Source organism: Phyllostomus hastatus, unplaced genomic scaffold (assembly GCF_019186645.2).
Source record: "Phyllostomus hastatus isolate PE091 unplaced genomic scaffold, TTU_PhHast_1.1 phas_contig_150, whole genome shotgun sequence".
Classification (NCBI taxonomy): Eukaryota; Metazoa; Chordata; class Mammalia; order Chiroptera; family Phyllostomidae; genus Phyllostomus; species Phyllostomus hastatus.
This window is the reverse complement of record NW_025333611.1, coordinates 40,191,646-40,200,700: the sequence shown is the minus strand read 5'-3', so window position 1 is coordinate 40,200,700 and position 9,055 is coordinate 40,191,646.

The following is a 9,055-nucleotide window of genomic DNA, read 5'->3' as shown; positions in this document are numbered from 1 at the left end:
GTCCGTGGCAGTGAGAGGGGGGCTGTCAGGAAGCTTGGAGGTTCCTCGGCCCTCAGCTTGCCTCCTGACACGGGACACAGTGCTCCCACAGCTGGGGTAGCTGGTTGGAGTCTGCGGGGCACTCCTGCAGCCAGGCACACCCACGTTCTCTGCACGGCCCCTGCGTGGCCTGCCCCTGAAGTGGCCAGCCAGCCTGTGCTCCCACCAGCAGCTGCCTACAGTAACAATTCCCCCCTTCAAGACTCTGGACTCTTGTAATCGTGTAAGGGTAAAGGGATAGAGGTCTAATCTTCTCCATTTTCTTCTAGCTGTCAAGGGGAAGTCGTCTTGCCTATCCTCAGGTCCAGAGGTTCCGGCTCTCTATTAAAGGAAGAAAGGGCTCCAGTATGGAGGCAAGCTTTCCTGCGAGGGAGGACTGCTGTCTTCGGACGGGCCCCCCGTGGGGTCCAGCGGATGGTGCTGCAGGACAAACGACGCTGGAGGCTGCTTCATATTTCAAGAGACGGTGCTGCAGATGGGCTTTCAAAGTGAGCCCTACTGTGCAGACAAATGGTTGAGTGTATGGTGAGGGGCCTGCCTGGTAGTGCAGAGGGAGTGTAGGGAGTTGGAGAGACTAGAGGATCCCCGTGGTGGGACCCTGAGCGGGGCTCTGGGTGGCCACCCAGGAGCAGGACAAGTTTGCTGAGGAAGCTCCATTGTCCAGGAGATGCAGACAAAGGCATTCTCAGTCCAAGTATGGGCACAAAGTACAGCAGCCATCAAAAATAATAATAAAAAGTGACACCGTCACTTAGCTTTGGGAGGCTCTGTCTCTTTTCGAAAGAGGAATTTAAAATCACTTTCGAGAGTGCAGGCGCAGCTTTCCCTCACAGTGCAGCAGCAGCAGCAGAAAGATTCAAGTCTTCTCCAGGCGGTACCTGCTTTACCCGCATGTGCTGGACCCAAAGCTTGATTCCCGTGAGCTTCGGGAAAGAGTGTGTTGTCAGAGGAATGTCATAGGGACTGGGCCATTGCTCAGCTCACTGCTGGTCAGGACCTCGAGTCCTCCAGGTCTTTCCTGAGACTCCGTCTCCTGGCGGAAACAGGTGTGAGGACTCATCACATGAGTAGATGAACACACTTGTGCAAAACTGTCAGTGTTTGCCCAAGATGTCGTACATACAGTTTGCCTTTTGATTTGTGTTCTAAATATAAAGGGTGTGTCCCTAAAACAGAAACTTGAATGGGTCTCCTACAAACTGTTTCAAAAGGGCTTAACTTAAGCTCAACTTCAGAGTGCTGCCTGCATCCAGAGCAAGGCAACAGGAAGCAGCTGGTCCCGTTTCAAGTGTGCTCCCTGGCACATTTTGCCAGGGTCTCCTCTACTGTGAGGGTAAGTTTCTAGATCTTCCCAGGAGATGGCAGTCTCCCAGGTTCAGGCAATCTCCACTGGTTCTCTGGTGCCCCTCCTGTCTTCTGGGAGATTTCTGAAGTGAGTGACAGTCCATTGTTGCTTGAATGCTGCAAGGAAGCCCAAACCTAGGGATTATTTCTTTGAGTAGAAGTTTTGCTGCCTCAGTTGCCTTCTCAGTTCTAGTATGGTTATATTTCTACCCATCCAGAAAAAGTGTCTACAAAAACTAATAAAAACATAAAGTTCTCTCTGGTTTAGACATCTGTGTAAAGTCAGCTCACCAGTCCGCAGTTGGGTGTGTTGCACTCCCTTTCCTGTCGAAGCACATTCTTTCTCAGGACTGTTTACCGGCACATTCCGACAGGCTTGGATGATCTTCTGAATGGTCCTTTGTAAATGAGGGCCCTTTGAATGTGGTCTAATGAGGTCCATTAAAGCAAAAAAAAAAAAAAAAGTCCCTTCCATAATGGGCCCCTCCACGAAGGTGTTTGAGGATGGGGTACACCAGAGCCTCGGGGGGTGACACCATAGCATGGGTGTGGATCTTTCCCATAGAATTGGGGTCAGTTCAGAGAACCCCGCTCACAGGTGTTCCTCATCTCACTCTGAGTAATGGGGTTTAAATTCTGACACGTGCAGGTGGGGAATCAAAGCCCTGAGGAGTGGTGGCCCTCAGGTACCGGCAGTTTGGTTTCCCTGGCTCAGTTTGGGAACCATGCCTCCGCTGTCCTGGGCAGTGGTTGTGGTGACCTGGTTCAGGAGATCCACTGCCTCTAGCAACTGTAAAATCTCTTTTGGGTGTTTGATGTCCTTCTTCTCCGAGACCATGTGCTTTCTTTGTACATTGCCCCATGGGCATGGACTACCATTGATGGGGGACTGAAGAGTGGGAAAGTTTTAGTTTTAGGTAAATTTAATAAGCCTAGTAGTTAACACATGTGAAAAGCTATTGTTTCAGGAGCTGCAGGTATGGCTTCCGCCACCCCTGACTCCAGGAGACCACAAGTGATTGACTTTTGTGCTCCAGAAGAGACCAGAAGCCATCAAGGTGGGATCCCAGCCACTGTATTCCAGGGAGAGACCATCCGCTACCCAGGGCACAGGACACAGATGAATAAAATGACCAGTGACTGGGTGAAAACATGTCAGGGAAGATGCCGGACTGCAGCTTTCATCTGACTCACCTCTTGCCTGAATTCCAAATCCCTCACCTGAACTTTTGCCCCCTCATAATAAGGCTGGCTTGAAAGTGAAGGGAAGGCGGTCTGTGAGGGTGCAAACCCGTCATCTTCGCAGATCGCCGGCCACCTGAATAAAGCAACCTTTCAGATTCGATCTTTGTCTCTGTGTATTGGGTCTGGTAGTGACAGGCAGCATGAATGCTGACTTTTCCGGTTTCACATACAGAAAAGTGAGCACATATTACAAGTGCATTTCTGAGGCGTGCTCTCTTTCATGCCCAGGCGTTCCACCCTCCATTGTGTCGTCGAGAGCCATCTGGTTTGGCGCCCGGAGCTGCAGTCCCCATGCTGCTCTCTCTCACTCGCTGCTGCAGACCAGGGTGGGGCATATGTTTCTTTATGTAAAGGAGCAGAGAATAAATGTGTTCGGTTCTGTGGCCATATGGTTTCTGTCACAGCTACTAAACTCTGCCATTGACATGCTGAAGCGGCCACAGATGATATATTAAAGACTGGGCATGGCTGTGTCCTCCAAAAACTTCACTTATGAAGACTAGGATATGGATATAATATACTTTCCATCTATCACTAAGTATTAAATATCTTTTCAATGATTGAAAAATATAAAAGCTGTTCAGCAGTTCCTGAAAAAGTTCAACATAAAATTGTGTGTATTCCAACAATTCCACTCCTCAGCACATGCCCAAGAGAACCAAGAGCAGGGACACCGAAAGATATCTGTATACCAATGTTCGTAGCAGCACTATTCGTAATAGCTGAGAGTGGACACAACCAGATGGAGCTGTCCATCAGCACATGCATGGCTAACCAAAATGTGACATGAAATGGAAATGATGTCTTGGTACTTGCCACACCATGGATGGATCTTAAAAACATTAGGCTGAGTGAAATAGGCCAGATGCAAAAGGACAAATATTGTATGATTTCACTGATTTGAGGTATGAATGGGCAAATTCATAGAGGCAGAAAGCAGAATGGTAGGTGGCAGGGGCTGGGGTGGGGGTGGGGAGTTAGTGTTTAATGGGAACAGTTCCATTTCGGGAAAATGAGAAAATTCTAGAAATAAAGAGGGGTGATGGTTGCACAACATTGTAAATGTACTTAATGCCATTGACTGGACACATAAAAATGATTAAAATGGTAAATGTTATGTGTCTTTTGCCACAATTTTTTTATTCCTCACCTGGGGATAGGTTTATTGATTTGAGAGAGAGGAAGGGGGAGAGAGCAAGAGCAAGAGAGAGAGAAACATCAATCAGTTGCCTACCAGATGCGCTCTAACCAGGAACTGAACCCCCAACTTTTTGGTGCACGCGACGATGTTCCAACCAGCCAAGACACCTGGCCAGGACGTGTCTTTTACCACAATTAAAACATCCATTTACATTGGAAACAAACCAAAACAGTAAAAACCTTCCTTAGCTTGTGGGTCACATGAAAGCAGGTGGTGCTGCAGCTCGTTCCACTGAGGAACGAGACGGGCTGTGTTTGTCCTTTTTGCGGCCAAGAGACCTTTGGGTGAGGACACCACGTGCCACACACACCCAGCCCGATGCTGTGGTCACGTTTGCAACCCTGCCCCTATATGCTCACCAGTTTCTCTACCTGTCCCTCAGACTCTGGCTTCTGGAGTCCTGCCCCAGGCACTAACTACATACTGGACAAGCCCCAACCAGATGTGGGAGGGGACAGTTCTTGAAGGGGAGGCTGTGGCAAGGGGGGGTGCCGAGCTTCCACCCTGGGCCTCTGTGGTCTGCCCCAGGGTCTTCCTCTTGGCCCCGAATGTGAGCAGGGAGGGCTGGAGACCGAGGGAGGTATATTACCCAAGAGAGGAAGCCCCATACCTGGAGGCCTTACAGAGAGAGATGGCAGCAGCGTGACATTCCTGTCCAAGATTTGACCTCCTGAGTCTATCAAAAGGATAAGAGATGGCTGCTGTTCCTGCTTCTGCCCAGAGCACCGGCGGGGGAACTGGGAGCAACACAGGCCCTGCAGCCCCGTCCCCTACAGGGGCCCAGGGGGCCAGGTCCCACATGCCTATGGGCCCGGCCTTCCCCAGGATGGGCAGGGGCTGATCCAGCTGTGGGTCTCATGGTTCCCTCATCCAGACCCTGCTGGCTGAAAGCTCTCTCCCTCCTCCTTCTCCTCCTCCCAGAACTGCTGGCATGTGGCAAGTCACTTTCAGTTAATGAGAAGATCCAGAATGTTAGCAGCCCTAAGGGCTTTGACATCCAATCCCAGCAGAGGCCTCAGGAGCCCCTCTGATTTGGACCTGGAGTGAAGATCAAGCCAGCCTCACCCCCAACCCAAAACTAAAGCTCAACCCTAACTCAACCCAACCGTAACCCTGATCCCAAATAAACCTCAACCTGGAGCCTAAACCAAACACAATCTAAAGTTCGAACCTCAACCTCAACCCCAAGTAAACCCAGCCTTTGAGCAAACCACAACACTAAACCCACCCCAAGCCCCACCCTGGCCAGTTCCACCTTTCACCTCAGCTCAAACCCCCCTTCCTCTAAAACACCTGCCTCAAGAAGGACTCCAGGTGAGATCCCCATCACCTGGCCTCTCCACCAGGGCCTGGACCACCTGGGCCTTCTGCAGGGGAGTGTTTTTTGTCTCGGAGTCCCCAGGGCCCGGCGCATGGGGGAGGGGAATCTCAGTCTCACTGACCTCCCTTTCTTCCTCCTGCGGTCCTTGAGGTGATAAGAAACACTGATCTAGGGGGCAAATGGGGGTAACTGTAATTGAACAATTTAAAAAATTTAAAAAAAAAGAAACACTGATCTGGACTGCGAGACTGTCACCTCCTGGGGGGACCTGGTTACCTGCCCCCCAGGTGGGTACAGAGGTCCTTCTGCGTGAGCTCAGTACTGTTCCCAGTGCCATGTAAGCCCTTCCCCCTGTCCTGCCTCTATTTCTCACAGACCATGGCATCTCTGCCTCTTCTTCCCCACCGTTTTGGTCCACATTCCCAGCCTGCCCCCTGCCCCAGTGGCAGGACCCCCCTTTCCTTAGAACACTGGTGTCTTGGCCCCAGACTCTCCACAGCCCACACATCTGGCTCCCATTCCCTGGTGTGGGAGTGTCCAGCCTGCTAGACCTCCACCTCCTGGAGGCCTCGGGCTTGGGGTCCAAGTGCCCTCTGCCAGGGCTCGAGGTCACCGGCTGCACGTGTGACTCCACTTGTGGCTCTGGGACAGCCGTGCGGAGACCACCTTCTCATTGCCTGCGCGCTGGTACGGATTGGACAAGAGCGCGGCGCTGTCCTGTACAGGGCGGGGGGGGGGTGGCCTGCCGCACATGAGGTGCCTGAGAGGACGTGTCCAGGCCTCGGAGGGGCGGGACTGGAGAAAAATCCCCGAGGAGGTGACGAAGAGGATCTGGGCATCGCGCTGAGTTTTGTGCCGCGCAGGGGACTGAACCTGTGTTTCCCCAAAAGAGGGGCGCTCCGACCCTGGAGGGAGGCGTGAGCCGGGGGTGGGGTGGGGGTCACGACTGATACTTTCTTCTGCCCCATCCCCCCTCCTCCGGTGTTTAGCTCCGAGAATGGGGCCTCAATTGCCAGTCGCGACTTCGATATCCGAGGCTCAGGGCCTTCTGCAGGAAGGGAAGTGAGTGCTACCTCTGAGGCCACCTGGACGGTCACCCTCGGCCTTGGGCTTCCCAAGAAGCTGCTAGGTCGTCCTCCCTCACACCCCACAGCGAGGCTTCCTCCCGCTCTGGAGGAGACAGAGGTCCCCGCCTCCACCGCACAGATGCCTCAGGGCCCCTGCAGCCCTAGGGTCCGTGTGGATCCCTGGGTCACCTCTCAGCCCAGACCCCCGCGCGCCTGTCGAAGGAACCATCAGGCGCAGGCGGAGCCGGGGTTGTGGACGGAAAAGAGTCTTCGAAGGGCCTGCTGAGAACGCTGTCCGAGGCCACGCGCCCCACGGTCAGTTTCCACCCCTGCAGGCGCAGCTTCCAGGGGCTACAACCTGCGTTCAGATACGACACAGGTCAGGGGGCTCGTTTGCCCTTTTGGGGGTTCCTGGCGCTTAAAGGAGACTGTGGCACATAGTAGGCACTCAAGAAATGTCTGTTGAATAAATAGCCACATACACACGTGAATACACAACCCTGTGTATACAGAACAGGGCCTCCCCTGCAAAACCCAACATTACCTTCCGGAGGGCGGGCCCCTTGCAGTACCGGCTTCCCCCGCTGGGTGAGTGTTCAGGCTCTGATTGTCTGGGCTTGGGTCATGTGCCCACCTTAAGCCAATCCCTGATTAGGACACATTTTCCTTCTTAAAAAAAAAAAAAAAAAGAAAGAAAACTGTTATCCCATGGAAAAGGCTGATTAGGAGCCTCCCAGGCCACTGACGTAGTGGCTCGCGGGTCTTCACGGTCGCCACTGCCCTTTTCTCAACCTCCGGAGGACTGGAGCCCGGTCTTAGCCCCACCTGAGCTGGCGAAAGGGGCAAGTCTGTGATCCCACGCCCCGCACCTGTCCATCACAGCACTGCCAGCCCTCCGTCTGGTCCGGCTCCCCAGCCGCTGCCTGCCCGAGGACGGACTGCGGCCTGCAGCCGAGAGAGCCGCTGGTGGCTGCCCTCCGGAGCAGACAGGGCCGGCAGCAGTTTAGAGAAGAGCATCGTCCTCACCAGATCTGAGTGGAGGATTCCAGCGCTCCCTTGAAATCAATCACAGATTTTAAACCTGCAACATAGCGCGTACTGCACGCTGTCAGAAAGTCGTACTGATTTTTCCGAAGGGAGAAAACCCACCCCTTAGAGGAGGGCTGTCCGACGACGCAGTAGCCACTAGGCACTTAGAGTGTTGCCCCCTCGAAGTGCAATGCCCCCGAAGGGTCAATGCACATTCGGCTTTGAAGACTCAGCACCTCCCCAAAAGTAAAATATATCGATGATTTAAAAATATCAAATACACACTGCAGTAATAAAATCAATTTAGCCTGTCTCTCTTTATTTTTTTAATGTGGCTGTTAGAAAATTTTAAATTAAACATGTGGTTCATATTATATTTCTCTTGGAAGGCACTTAGACTTACAGAGAAAATCTTAGACTTACACAGAGAGATTTCTGTAGACTTACAGAGAAAATTCCCAAATGCATTGTTTTACTCTTATCCCCAGTTTTCAAGGTCAAATAGCCACAAAGAGGGCTTTCCGACACCTACAAGAGTGCAGGCATGTGAGTGTGCAGATATTTGTGTTGCTCTGGGTTAGCATGTGTGGGAGCGTGTGAGGGGGTGTGCTGTGTGTATCCATCCGTGAGCAAATATGCAACTAAGGGTATTCGGGAGTCTGTGTGTACAAGTGTGTGTGTTGTGAGTCTGGGCAGGTGAGCAGATGTGCGCAGGGGAGTGAGTATGCTTCTGAGCGTTTCTTCCACTGGGGTCTTCAGGTTAAGGAAATGGTAGTTGCCGCGAAGGGTCAAGGAGCAGGTCTGGCCGTGGTTCCAGAGTTGGATGTGGGGTTCCAGAGGTTAGTGCCGCAGTCACCCACTCCTGCCTTCCCTCCATGGGGCCTTGAAGAAGTAGAGTTCCTTGGAGTGAAGTGTGGGGCGGGGCTGCGGCAGGAGGAAGGAAGGTTGGGGGCCCAGGAGCCCTGCCTCTGAGGCTGGCGACTGAGCCCGGAGGTGGGGCTCTGAGGGGCCACAGCGTCTCTCCTCAGAGTCAAGAAGATGAGGTTCACCCAGGCAGACGCGCACACACAATGCAGACCGGCACACGGCTTCCTGCAAAGTTCCTGTCACTAAAACAAATGATCTTTATTGGATATAATTGACATACAACATACAAACCTAAGATTACACCATGGTGATTTGCTACATTTTACATTCAAAATAGTGCCTGTAGCATTAGCTAACACCTCTGCCCCAGGCTCGTGACCATTCTGTTCTCTCTCTAGGTCTACAGGCTTCTCTTCTTGGTCCTCCTTGAGACCTCCGATTCCCTAAGACCCCTCTTGACTGGGGATGTGAGGATGCTACCCCAGGGCAAGAGGGGTCTGGATCCCTGAACAAGGAGGCTGGCCTCTCCTTCCTCACACCCCAACCCAGAGATTTCCTCATCTGCTGTGACTCCTTCCAGGGAGTGGAGGTAGGAGTGTGTGTGGACAGACGGGCAGACTGGGGACGATGGCTGCTAAGGAAACCTGCATGAACCCAAAGGCCAGGAAGCAGGCAGCACCTTCCAAAGACAAGCCTGGGGAGGCCTCAGCCAACAGGAAAGGTTAGTCGCCTTGGTACAGGGTGTGGGGTGTCAAGAGGGAAGGGTTGGAATGGGAGAGGGGAGGGGCTGAGAGTGGGGGCCAGAGCACTTCTTTTCCTCCCCCAGAAGTGTGTGTGTGTGGTGGGGGGAACACCCTCTTCTAACCATTGATCAGACCTTAAGTCCCAGTCACTAACTTTCATCCCCAGAAGTGCATTGTGTGAAGGCGTTTGGCAAATTAG